The following is a 13,476-nucleotide window of genomic DNA, read 5'->3' on the forward strand; positions in this document are numbered from 1 at the left end:
ATTGAGTAAGAAAAAGGTTTATAACGCTGTGAGAATGGGTCAGCAGAGAGCATTTCTCCGCGATCCCAACTTGTCTATTACCAGCGTTCAGGGAGCTCTATGCAAGTCAATGGGACTCCTTGTTAGTTAGCCAAGGGATCCTGGTGTGTGAGGTGTTCCGCGGATTGGTCCATTTGGGCCAATCCGGTCATTTGTTGTTGATGTGGGTGTTCACACGTCACAGAACCCAGGAAGCAAACAATGGAAAAAGAGAAATCTCCAACGAGGCGTTCTGGGGCAGCACAGACAGGTATTTTCTATGTTAGAGTTTGACTCGCTACAGGGTGTACTTTGAGGGCTTTTGACTCTGCAGACCGTTCACATGCATAAAAACCTTCATAACACACAAGGGGACGGGTAATAACCGGAAAAGCATGACATGGGCCCTTTAAACTGTGTACACCCCTGGAGGTTTAGGGGATAAGAAACACATTGGTGTTATCACATTTAAAACATATAATTACTACATGGGTGAAAATCGCTTGTGTCCATAATGGGCAGCATTAATATATACCCACATGACAGCTCATTGTTACTTTGTAATTCTACTCCACTACAATTCAGAGGTTAACCTGGTATTTTTACTCCACTACATTTATTTTAGTTACTTTGCAGATTCTGATTAATGATGTGAAATATAAACAACCCTTAAATCAGACTTTAGTTACACCTGAGTAAAATGTAGGTAAGGTGATTGTCAAGTGCCAACAATCAGGAGAGATATTTGATAGTTGGTGCTTGAGAAGACTAAACATTTATCTGCAGATCCCTATAAAGTATATTCATTACTCGTTATTCTCTACTAATAGTTAATTAAAGACTGTATAATGGCACATCCCTCTCAAGATTTCAAGATGTTCTAAGGTTTATTGACATATCATATACACAACTACGGTGTTATGCAATGATGAAAAACTTGGGTCACAGGTTCTTCAACAGCGCATTATGTGTGTGTACCTCCACCATTAAACTGTCCTATTCTGCACATTTCTTATATATCTACATACATAAGAGTATAATTAATGTGTATAATATCAGTTAAAATAAGTGCTGCAACATAGTTAACATTGCAGGAAAGCAATATATTAGAAGTACTTTGTCAGGCATAATATTTATCTGTAGATAGATACCCCCAAAGCTTATTTAAAAGAAGACCTTAACCTAAAGTATTCTTTAATGTTTAAATAAAGGTTAATTCGTTTTTCTGTTTTGCACATCTTCCTATTAATATCTTTGTACATCCTGCACTAAACTGTTTTATTGTAGAGATCACTTACGGCCCCGTCCACACAGCGGCGTGCGTTGACGCTTCACCATTCACTTTGAATGGGGTGAACTGCATTGTGAGAAGCGACGCGGAGCGTTGCTGGCGTTGCTGGCGTTGCTGGCGTTGCTGGCGTTGCTGGCTGCAAAAGTTGAGCAATGTTCAACTTTTGGCGCCTCGGCAGAAGCGTCAGCCAATCAAATCCCGTTTATGCAAATCTGCCAGTACAAGCGCTAGCCAATCAAAATTTCCTCATATTCCAAAAAGTGGAGGAGAAATTAATTATAGCGGTAGTGAATCACTCGGTGTTATATGATCAGTCTCTGTTCACCTACCGGGATACAAACCGGAGGAGCCAGGCATGGAGGGAGGTGGCAGAGACAGTGGGTGGAACTGGTAGGTTTTCGCTTGTTTGGGGAGTTTATATGATATATGATATGATACACACTACATGGCCTCCTGCGAGACATTGCATATACTAAAGCCACCCTTGCTACTACACTTGCTACCCTTGCTACAAAACCGGCATCCATTTTGGCAATAGTGGAGAAGAACCGGGCTTTTTTGCTTTGTATGTCGGGGGCGGGAGATTCATGTGATCAACGCACGCCGCTGTGTGGACGGGCCGTTACAGTATCTTCTTGATTTTTTATATTCTATATTTCTATCATTGACCTTCTACTTTCCCCCTATGGAAGTATGTACTCTTAATATTTTTTTCATCAAATATAACATATTCAACGAAAAAATGCAATAACGTGCTTTACCCACTAGGCGGTGCGGTTTAAAAAACTGTCAAGTTTAAAGTGTTAAAGGGAAATGGAAACACTTTTCAAACTGCTTTCCATGCGACAATATTACCATTAGGAAATGTATTTATCTAGTCTATTTCCAATGTAAACGATCGAGATACGCGAATTTACTTTTTGAAATACGTGCCTAATGACCATGGGCGCTTCCATTGCTCCGGGACTTTTCCAGTGACGTCACTGATTGGGTGCGGCTTCCTGGGCCAAAGCTCAATAACAAACAACATGGCGTGCAATGCACCAGTAGTTTACATTACAAGAAAACGGTCGTCGTCAGGAGTTTATTGTATTGCCCCAGGCTGCACAAATGGATTTTATACAAAGAAGGAAGAAGTACATTTCCATAGGCTGCCACTAAAGGATGAGAAGCTGCTCAAAGTCCAGTCTGGATGCCTGGTTCAATACAAAACATTGGATTTGAAGCCAGGATCTGTTCCCACAATATTCGATTTCTCAACGTATGCAGTCGGGAACACCGACCGTCCCAGCACGTCGGCCGCGCAAGACAATGACAGTGTCAACAAACGTGAAGTTTGAGCCACCAAACGAGTTGATTCAGCTGCCGAGAGAGAGGTAAATATTGCAGCACTACCAGATTACTAGCTCACACATGTATTTACTGACACAGTGTGACCTTATTAATTAACGCAATCGCGTCCAAACTAAATGGTAGCTATTATTATGACGCACAATAGAGAATTGGGGGTGTTCTATAGCTAAACTAATTAAACTGGCATACACATGCTCATCTGTCGAAAACAGCCCTAAAAAGGCTAGTATTGCTATCAATGGATGGTATTGCAGGACCCAGAGCGCACGGAGCACAGAGCGGACAGCAGATAACGGAATTGCAGTTGTATTGCTTATAGATTATCAGAACATTTCAAAGGGGACACAGCCCCATTGGATATTAACCTATGGATTAACTACATCATCGTTTTTATCGTTGTAATGCCATTGAAGACCAGTTTAGACCAGACAATGAGGAAGGTAAGCCGTTAGCCTGGCGTATGTTAGTACCTAGCGCCACTTGTTTTGATGTACGTTTTTGTGGATAACCTCGCGAGTTTGTATCTTTCAGTGTTGAGGTGGGCACCGTTAGATTCTGTGTCTCCTTGCGATCATAAACGATGTGTTGGATGTGCGGCTAGGATAAGTAATAAGGGAGCTAGGAGTGATTTTCGGTGCAGTAATAGGTTAGCATTTTCGCTCGGGGCTAATTCAGAGGCTCACTGTTAGCATTGTGTTTTTTTAATTTTTTTATTCCGGATCGTATGCCACTCTATTCGACCGAATCGGTTCATAAGCATAGGTCATGGGATGCCTGGTAACTGTAGATGCTTCCACATCAATGTCATCTCCCGACGAATAGTCAAATTCATCGTTCAAAACGTCGATCTCATTGCAAAATTCCTCCATCGCTGCCATATCTGCTACGTTGTGTTGACTTCTGGTGGAGCGAAAACACAGCCAGTGACGTCACCATTTGGGACTCCCCTAATGGCGGCGGCCTGGTCTCGGAATTCCCCACCCGCCGGCGGATAATTAATTTTCTTTTGGCGAGTAATATCATATACAATAAATATTACGATCAATATCCATTGTAAAATGAATAAACTACCGGAATATTATAACTGTAATTGGTGTTTCCTTTCCCCTTTAACACAATAAATTATACTTTTTATTATTAGTGTAGGACACTTATGTATGTATAACATCTGAAGATGTGTAGTTTTATTCATGTTTTCACATGATTTTACAGGATATTGCTATATTATTTCACATATTGTAGTTCTACACATTAATATCTGAGGTATATCCATAATTTAATGGTAAGCTATTGAAATTCTGAATCCATAGATGTGTCTCCCATCACCCAAAACCCCTGACTATTCTCTCAACTCAGTATTTACATTCTTTAATTCAAAGAAAATCAGTAATATCTTTAAAAACTACAAGTCCTTTTCTATCAGCTGTGCACCGTTATGGTGTAAATATAACCCATCTACCAATTGGATCAAATATAGAAGTCAGCAGAATTACTCTTGATACTGCAAGGAGACGTATTGTGTGAAGAGAAATTGAAGATGTTGTTTAATTGCTGATATATTTATGATCCACGTCACGGATTCAGTTTCAGTGGCAGTTCTTCCAGTTCGTCCAGAAGTCTTCTCAGCAGGGCTCTATAAATAAAGAACTTAGGCAGATGTGTAATATTTAATGCAGCCGAACCTTGTATTACAATGCCGTTATGTGATGACTTTCAAAGAGAAAAGCAAGCACACTCGGAATAAAGTATTATTTAAAAAAAAAAAGGTTTTCGGATTTCATATCGCATAAACACCATATCCCAGCGTGCATTGCGGCTAAACCATCCAATCACAGAGCCTGAGGACTCATCACGGGGTTTGAGCAAAGCGGAGAGAATACTTACTTCCGGGTGTAAAATTCTCTTAAGCAACTACTATGAGCTGCTTCGACCCTCGGTCCTGACGGACTCCAAAAGTCTGACATTATACAATCAAACAAATAAATAAACGATAAAAAGGATAATTGTGTCTTATTGTTGAGTAAATAACAGTGTGTGGTTTAGAAAAAACGATGAAACAATACAGATTTCAGTTTTCTGAGCCCCTACTCTCCCCCTAACTGACGGCAACAAAAGTCCTACATTATTCAATTAAAATAAAGAAGTAAAAACAATAAGTGTGGCTTGATATTGAGTAAGAAAAAGGTTGATAAACGCTGTGAGAATGGATCTGCAGAGAGCATTTCACCGCGATCCCAACTCGTCTATTACCAACGTTCAGGGAGCTCTATGCAAGTCAATGGGACGCCCTGATAGTTGAAACTCGACGCTAAAGGGCCCCCCCTTTGACGACAGGGACCCTGACATAACGTCAACATAGGCCGAGTTGGGATTGAGAATGTGTTGCATAAACATTATATCCCAACGTCCTATGGATGGTGGAATCACCGAGCTTCAACCACAGCTGAGGATCTTGGGTAATCAGTTCAGTTGGTGTGTATCTGTTTCCGGTGACTTTATTTTGAAATTCAGTTCCTGACGGATGGCAAAAAAGCCCGATATTATAGAATCAAACAAATAAATAAAAACAAGAATAATTATGTGTTATTGTTGAGTAAATAACACTGTGTTATTTAGAAAAGAACAATAGATTTGAAGGAAAAAAAGATTAAAAAAAATACAGATTTCAGTATTCTGAGGCTCTGCCTCTGAGTCACATTTATTTTCCTCACGGATGGCAAAAAAAGTCCGGCATTATACATTTTAAAATTAAAAACAATAATCGTGGCTTGATATTGAGTAGGAACATGTTTTTATGAACCACACAGCTTCCGGTCTTCCAAGACCCGACCGGACAAAAGACGCAGGCACAAAACATACTACCAATAGAAATACATTGCTTTTAAAATCGTTCTGTGTGACACGAAAAAAAGGGGAAAATCGTGTTGGTGAACACGAATCAATAGATTAAATGTCGTGACTATAACACGAAATGCCGTGAGACTGGGTTGTTGCGTGGCATACCAGAGTACTCAGGTAAATGTCCAAATTGAGACTACAGCTCAGCACTCTGAGGGTGTGCTTTCCAACAGGTTCACTCAAAATCACAAATGTCCACCTCAACGTGTCGCTACACTAACTGTCAGGGAGAATAATCCTCTAGGGATTTAGCATCCCATCAAAATCCAGTAGTTGTGAAGATATTTCTGTCTGGACCAAATTCATTTTGGATTTTACATCCCTAGAGCCGAGCTGCTAGCTTAGAGAATACAAAGTAAGGTTATGAGTGTGTCATTGAGCGGCTCAGTGGACTGGCTTCTGGTTGGAAATGGAAACCAGCGAAACACACATGCTTTTGGCCCTTAATGTCGCTTAGCCCATCAAACCACCAGGCTAAGCACTTCCTCGGATCTCCATGGCCTCGTTTCCAGCTGCGAACTCCCCAGTCAACCACAGCATTAGCTGGATTAACCTCCAGGCTCTCTCTGCTTGTCTGTCTCTCTCCCGCAGCACCAGATTTAAAGCCGTCCTCTGGTTCTCCCTGCCTTTGCCCGTCTCTCTTCCTCTCTGCGCAGCTTATGTTACATTCAGCTAGTTCTGCGGCAAACGCTCGCCTCTCGCCTTCTTTCTCCCAATGCTGCTGGAAATGTCATCTCCCCTTTCTCTCAGATTCCCTTTGTCCTTCCTTTATTCTCCATGCTATTATCTATCTCAGTCTCATTCTTGCGATCATTCTCTTTTTGACAATATTTCCTCAGAGACGGGATATTTCTTCCCTTTTTCCCCTCCCTCTTCTCCTCCTCCTCCTAAAGCTTTTTTCCCTTCGCTTCATTCATTTAGTTTTCTTTCCTGTCATTATCGACTGCAGCGAGAGGCTTTGTGTGGCAGCTCCTGTCTTATCTGGTTCTGTCAGGTACTCGGTCAAAATCCATTCATCGCTAGGATGCACAAAGGTGGGCTGGGAAAATGCCAGTGCTGCCTCCATAATGCAATGGGAAGAATTCTTTTTGGCTGGACACACTGTACGGCCCTAAATGTGACTTGATTCCCTTTCTTCTCTTTTAGTTTATCATCATCTTACTCTCAAGGGAACAGTGGAAGAAAATAGTTGGGTTTGTTTGATTTTACTGTTCCTGTACTCCTTCCTTTGCCTTTCAGACTTTGTCTTTAACTTTACCTATCAATGCTACATCTTACAGCCTTATGTGGTATACTTTACAATCTATAAGCAGACACACTTCAGCACATCAGTCCTATGAATGAAAAACATAAACCATATTCAGTTTAAAACATATTGCGCATTCAGCTTTAAGTATTTTTAACCACAAATACAATATTTCATCCCCCAAAAGCTGATATGGCAAACTTGTTAGCTAACAATTACTTATTTACACATCCAGCAGGCAACATTAGCATTCATTGGAGTCTGGTTTAAGGCAACCTGATGCAATTAACAACAATACTCACTCTCCTTTAGGCTCTGTGGTTGTCCCTGCCAACCCCTGCCAAAAAGGAAATGGCTCATTAGCTGCTTAATGCTTTGGTGCTATGCCATTGTCCCGATGGCCCATTATTGTTAAACCCCAATAGTCCAAAAAATGTCCCGTTGGACCGCCAGCCCATCAGCTCGTTATCCCAAGTACAAAGGCCCATTGTTCTGAAGCCTCATTGATCAGGAAATGCATATACTCTTTTATGCAGGCAGATGTAATTGGACATTCCCCCGTTGCCATATTTATATCGCTAAATAGGCATGACCCTCCCTACTCCCCATTGGTTTACCCTCATATTCTTACCCTATCAAAACCCATTTCTTTTATCATGCTTAGACCTAACCAATCCGACCAATAAAAGAAACAAGATATCAGAGGAGAGTAGGTCATGTTTCCAAACATATTATATAAAAGACAATTAGCGCTTTCGAATAATGGGATGTAAGAACAGTCCCCCATTTTTACCAGCTTGTTGCTAACTGGTTTGTCTGCTGTTTTGTTGGAGAAAAAAGTGGACTTATCACAGCTTCTTTGCTGGAAACAGCGTCCTGTTGCTGGTGGAAAGGAAACCGAAACATCTTATTAAGACGCTAAAGAGCTCCGATGAACTAATGGACCCTGTCCACATTATAGAGTCATTTGATGAATAGTTAATATAAAATAGGTGCATCTTTAAAAGAACCAATACTGTGTGTAAATGTTTTAAAAGCCACTGAATCAAGGATCCCCTTTTAGCTCGGTCTCTACAACAAGGCACTGGTGGCCAAATAAAAAGAATGATGGAAATCAATCTATTCCTTATTATAACACGTCGTTAATATTTACCACATCAACTATTTTTTGATATTTTACAGAAGACACTCACAGGTGTAAATACTCACTGTCTTGGCTTACTGGGAAATGTTTACAGTTGTTTGTCAGTAACGCTTATTTCTAAAATGATCATTTTAAAATATCTGCAGAGAAACAAGCGTATTGATTGCATGCTGAGTCTCAGTGATTTGTTTAATACATTCCTAGATAATAATACAAACAGCTTTCTGAAAGGTTTCCTTTTGCCCCTGGAATACAGAGTTCCTGCATTAGTATTGGAGAGACGCTTGAATAAGTCATGGTTAATGCAATATTCCAATGTCCTCTGACCTGAATAACAACATTTACACACTGGTACTGAGCCCCGGGATGCCCACCGCGGGGGAGAGTTAGAGAGAAAGAGAGAGAGAGAGAGTGTTATTGTGGACATGGTTTGTGGCACATGGCGTTTTGCTCTCAGTGATGGATTTGGTCCAAACCCCTGAGACACACACAAATGAACTGTGACATTTTTGACAGCTGGAGACGATGCCCACTGCCCTGCCTGCTCCGCACGCACGCACGCACGCACGCACAAGGGTTTCCCAAGTTTAGTATTTGTTCAGAGGCTAAATTAGAGGTTCATTTTTTACTTGCGTCTCTGAGATTTTCAAAGCCCTTTGAATTAAAATATTCAGCCGCTCTGTGAATTTATCTTCCAAGCCTCTGGGAGTGAAAGCAGTGTCATTATGTAAAAAACGAACTCAAAAAGGGCCTTTCAGTTCAGTGTCTCTTCAAGGCTAAGGATACAATTGCCTCCAGTGACACACATCCTCTCAGCTGGGTTGCTTGTGCTCGGAGGAGTTGCATTGTTTGTTTGTAGAATAAACATTACACTGTTTCCCCCATTGTTCTGCTGCAGTGTGTGAACATCTGTTACTCCTGTCTTTCACACATTACTCTCTGCACATTAGATATGCTTATTTTGCTCTATTGCTCTCAGCCATGTGCATCAAGGACGGCATTATTCAAATGTTTTCCTGGGCGATAATTGACAACACAATAGTGTCTGATTTTCTCTCTTTCCTCTTTATCAAAAACAATGAAAGGTCTAATTTGCAGTCTTCATTGCAGGATAAATGGGCAATTATACTATCGGTGTCAAAACCGATTAACTCGGTCATTTTGAAAGTGTTTAATGTACGCTGCAGGTTGAACATAAATTGAGTCAGATCTCTGTGCAGACATTCATAACTGGATTAGTCTATCGATCCATTTGGGAGAATGTTGTTGCACTGGGTTAGATTACAATTAGTTGCAGTCGGTCAATTAATATGCTGTGCAGTCTTGATAGATGATACAACTAAAACTGGTATAAATGCATTAAGATCGAGCCTGCTTTTATTAATGTGTGCAAAAGGGATTGCAGGAAATCGGGGATTTATTTTATATGTGCTGTCGGATGACATCACACACTTAAGGGCTCTCAAAAACCCGCTGCCAGCTCGCTTATAACCCAGAGAAAAAACATCCAGTCAAATCCAAGATGATGTCAGAACAAATTAAGTGGCAACACGCCTCTTTGGAAATCCTTTGTTTGACATATGAGGAGGAAAGAGAAGAGGAATATAGAAAGGATCCTGTGATCCAGCTGAAACAGGTGATGGCAGAAGATGAGCAACCCCTTGGTCCATTTTGTCATTTTGACATGTCACTGTTAAACCTGAAAGCATTTTTGAGGGGCGTGGAAACTCCCAAACTGGGTCAAATGAAAGCTTGAAGCAGATCTTTTGGGCTGAAGTTTGTCGGGGGCGAGTTTCCATGCTGTCACAACTGTTTAATTAGGGCGATCTGAGGGGAAAAGCTTTCATCTGTGGATAAACCTGTTTTTATCATGAGTCTATTACAGTCAGTGTGTTAACTTGTGATGAAGTGGCTTAACTTACCCTGCTGTGGTTTCATACATTTTCTGTTCCTTTCTTTTCTCTACTCCCCTGCCTGCCTTTTGACAGGCCCCAACAAGCATGAACATGATGAATGTCATATGAAGCCTGATACTGAAATATCTGCAAGGTGGTCTCCTCAGAGCTACACTTCGTATTGTTGCATGGATGACTTCCTGGATGCAAAGACGTGAAAACAGTAAGTCTTCAAACCAAGACACACCAAACCGACTTTAAAGAACTACGACAACAGAGGCGCATGTTGTGTTGTCTTATGTTGACTTGGCCAAAAATAAGCACTGGAAGAAGCCACAAAGACTACAGCTCGACATTTAGCACTACATGCTGCACCTGTGAGAGGAAATAACTCTTCACACCAGCAGGGGGCGGTGTGTAAAGGCCTTAAAATGTATAGGCCTACCCGGCAGAGCAAGGTTTCCCTCAACAGAAAGCAATGGGATTTTTCCATTGGATTTCAAAATATCGAAGAAAATAACATATTTGGCAAATACACCTCTATGATACTTAAAGGTCACCTATTATGCAAAATCCACTTTTTTATGTCTTTTATACACAAACATGTGTAAAGAGATTCTGAAAGTTTCATCCATTTATATAAAAACCTGTCTGAAATGAGCTGATCAGATTTTGGCCACTTTGTGATGTCATAACGATGTGTTGTCTTGTGTCACCATTAGCCAATCACTAACCAGGGTAACCCGATTTCCCCATTTTTTTCGTGTAAATAATAACAAATTAGAAGGAAAAACAGATTTAAAAAAATACAGATTTCAGTATTCTGACACAGAACGATTTTAGAAGCAATGTATTTCTATTGGTAGTATGTTTTGTGTCTGCACCAAATAAGAACAAATTAGAAGGAATAAGAGATGACAAAAAATACAGATTTCAGTATTCTGAGGCTCTGAGCCATTTCTTTTCCTCGCGGACGGCAAAAAAACTCAGACATTATACAATTTAAAATAAAAGGGATGGTTAGGCTTAGGGTAAGATATTGAGTCAGAAAATGTGTTTATGAACCACATAGCTTCTGGTATTCCAAGATCCGACCGGTCAAAAAGACGTGGTGCAGGCACGAAACATACTACCAATAGAAATACATTGCTTTTAAAATCGTTCTGTGTGACACGAAAAAAAAGCGAAAATCGTGTTGGTGAACACGAATCAATAGATTAAATTAATTTCGTGACTATAACACGAAATGGCGTGAGACTGGGTTGTAATATATTGATGAAAAATAGTATAATAGGGACCTTTAAATGTTTTGTACACTAAGATAATCTCCACATATAAACACCACTTAGTGTAAATGCAATAGCCAGAACTAGCTAACATTAGGCTATAAAGGAACTACATCACAGTCACATGACTCTCATACTGCTAAGCTAAAGGCGGCTAATGTTTGACATGATGACGTCTAGAAGTCGCATTTAGCCACTAGTTAGCAACCATCACTTTTTAAATGTGCTTTGCGTGGCCTAGTTGGCTCCAAACCAGTTGATGGTAAAGCTCCTTACACAAGTTTATTTAAAGTTAATTTGGAAATGTAATAGAAACACTAGTCTTACCAAAAAGTGGTGATCTTTGAAGGTCACCACTTTGCATGTCGAAAACAAGTTCTTCATCGTGGGACTTCTTAAAATACATGAACAGAAAGAGCCAGTACACACAGGTAAGATTGACAAATGAATGCTATATTTCTCGAAAGATTTATTCAAACAGGACACATGGGCCAACGTCGTATGAGTGCCTATAGACATTTCCGCCAGTTAGACAGTATATAGCATTTTTATGCATGAAAAATCTGTCCATAACCCTCCATCCCTAAAAAAAAGAAAAGAAGAAACTCTAGGGAAACTTGTCTTGAGTTACAGAGTGACGTCAGATTGCCCCGTCTGCTTTTATATCTATAAAAAGCCCTTATATAAGCTGAGTAGTCAACAAATTTCACAGCAGACAAGTGGTACAGCATACATATATACACAAGTAGTACATAGCAATCCAAGACAGCCTATCGCTGCCTATTACAAATTATCATGGAACAACGCATGATTTTTTTTCTTTTTCGTTTTTTTTTGCAGATGCAAAAGCTGTACAAGAAATCTTCCTTTCTCGACTTTCAGCTAATGTGTTGGCAAAGCACTTGGATACAATGCAATATCTTTTAACATTAAATACATGAGTGAATGTATACCTTACAATGTAACTAAAAAAGATCACAAGCTTCAAACATATGACATCCTCGGGGGTTAAAGCCCCTGTCACACTGTCCCGAAATTGACACCCGATGGACACACGATAAAGGAAATGTTCAAATTCGGCTCTGATCGTAGCAACATCGGGCCATTCGTGAGGGCATCTTGTCAAATCGTGTCATCTTCGTGTTATCATCGGTGCATTCACCCTCACTCTGATCGCGGCGAATGCCCGATGGCACCGATGATAACAACATGCCCTCACGATGGCCTTACGAATTCAACACGAAAATGAACCTTCGCAAGGTCCTTCGGCAATTTTTTGGCATGCCAAAGATTTGCCATCGCTCACGAAGTTGCTGCCGGAGCCTGAGAAACTCCACCGGCGGTCATACGATGGCTTAAGATGGCCTCACGAATGGCCCGATGTTGCTACGATCAGAGCCGAATTTGAACATTTCCTTTATCGTGTGTCCATCTGGTTGTTTTATTGCACAACAAAATCATGTAAACATATTATGTAAATAACCCAATTTGTGTTCTGTGAAACTGAAAAGGATATAAATATATTATTTTGAAGGAGAGTTGACAGGAAGTTGTTGTTGCTATGGAAACAACATTACGGAGAAAACTTAATATCTTCTACATATAAAGACGGATAAAGTAAAGAACAAAGTCTGAAGATATCAGTACATTATCATAGTACTGTAACATAATTGTTTGTGTTACTTTCGTTGCAGTTGTATGTCTTAAATGTAATGTAAATGTTGCCTTCGTGTGTGGTTCGGGGCCATCTTCGTGCGAAATTCACAATTCCATATTCGTGTGTCCATCGGGTGTCAACTTCGGGACAGTGTGACAGGGGCTTAGAGGAAGGAGGGTGGGAGCGGGGAAGGGGTGGGGGGGAGGGCAGCCATGAGTATAACATTTGGAAGCACTCCCATTGGTCAAATTAACTATTTTTTAAATTTTGCCAGGAGTTTAATCCTTGAAAAAACACAGTACAAAAAGAACAAACCGACAGAAAACAAAGACACAATTTGAACCATACACCGTAATCTATATATTGCTAGGGATCATGGAGCCCAAGTATGTCTACCAGGTTGCATTCAGATAACCTGCGGTAGAATACTTGCATTGTTTCTTTTTATAGCGAGGACGTTTTACAAACAACAGTCAGTTAGCTCTGAGACGAGCGAGTGACGCCATAGTCTGTCTGGTAACCAGGAGAGATTGAGTAAGAGCACTCTAAGCTGACGACCCAAAGCAGTCTCAGCATTCTCACTGTTTTGGATGGTTAAGCATCAGTTAGGTGTACTCAGTTTCTCCTGATTCAAGGCTTTTGGTCCTGTTTCGTACCACAAAGTTGTGGACATTGTATGGAAGATATA

Source organism: Pseudochaenichthys georgianus, chromosome 8 (assembly GCF_902827115.2).
Source record: "Pseudochaenichthys georgianus chromosome 8, fPseGeo1.2, whole genome shotgun sequence".
NCBI lineage: Eukaryota > Metazoa > Chordata > Actinopteri > Perciformes > Channichthyidae > Pseudochaenichthys > Pseudochaenichthys georgianus.